Here is a 1,206-nt window from a genome sequence, read left to right on the forward strand (position 1 = left end):
GTCTCTGTGTGTATGTCACACAGGCGTTCCTGTCCCCAGCAGTGCAGGTTTCAGCTCAGGCAGCGATTCCCTCTCTCTTCCCTGCAGACTGGGGAGCAAACGCTCACTCACACGCTCCTCTTGAGAAAACCGCTTTTGTTCTGTCTTGTTTTGTTCTCTTACACAATAAAAAAACCTCTGCTGGCTCCAAGCCCCTCCGCTCAGGTTGGGCCAGCCCCTCTCCTGGAGAGACGCCCTGCAGGGATATCCTGTCTGCACTTCTCCCATCGTTAGGCAGAGGCTGCAAGCTTGGCTTTTGGGGATCCATCCAACCCCCACCCTGTTTGCCCCTGTGCCAGCCCTGTCCCTGCCCCCTGCCCCTTCTGTGTGCTGCTGAATTCCTTCCAAAATGCCCCAAAACAATGGGACGGCTCTGGTGTGATAGGACAGGGGAGAAGAGCCTGATTTCCCCTGTTCTCCATGTGATGCTGAATTCCTTCCCAAAACGCCCCAAAACAATGGGACGGCTCTGGTATGCCAGGACAGGGGAAAAGAGCCCAAATTACCCATTTCTCCATGTGTTGCCGAGTTCCTTCCCTAAGTGTCCCAAACCAATGGGGACAGGTCTGCTGTGCCAGGAGAAGAGTGTGAGATCCTCCATTCTCCATGTGCCCCTGAATTCCTTCCCAAAATACCCCAACCCAATGGGGACAGCCCTGGTGTGCCAGGAGAAGAGCCCGAGTTCCCCAGTTTTCCAAGTGCTGCTGAATTCCTTCCCAAAATGTCCCAAACCCAACGGAGACAGCCCTGTGGTGCCAGGAAAGCAAAGATCCTGAATTCCCCAATTTTCCATGTGCTGCTGAATCCCTTCCTAAAGCCTCAAAACAGTGGGGACAGCCCTGATGTCCCAGGAAGGGGGAAAAGAGCCCGAACTCCCTGCTTCTCCATGTGCTGCTGAGCCCCTTCCCAAAATGTCCCAAACCCAACCAGGATGGCTCTGGTGCGCCAGGAAAGGGCAGAAGAGCCCGAGTTCCCCAGTTTTCCATGTGCTGCTGAGCTCCATCCCAAAATGTCCCACCCTAACAGGGACTGCTCTGTGGTGCCAGGAAAGCAGAGAAGATCYTGAATTCCCTGATTTTCCATTTGCTTCTGAGCTCCTTCCCAAATGACCCAAACCCATGGGGACAGGCCTAGTGTCCCAGCAGAAGAGCCCAAGTTCCCCCATTC

This window comes from Malurus melanocephalus, unplaced genomic scaffold, assembly GCF_030028575.1.
Source record: "Malurus melanocephalus ecotype Western Australia unplaced genomic scaffold, MMel_1.1 scaffold_1316, whole genome shotgun sequence".
In the NCBI taxonomy this organism is placed as follows: domain Eukaryota; kingdom Metazoa; phylum Chordata; class Aves; order Passeriformes; family Maluridae; genus Malurus; species Malurus melanocephalus.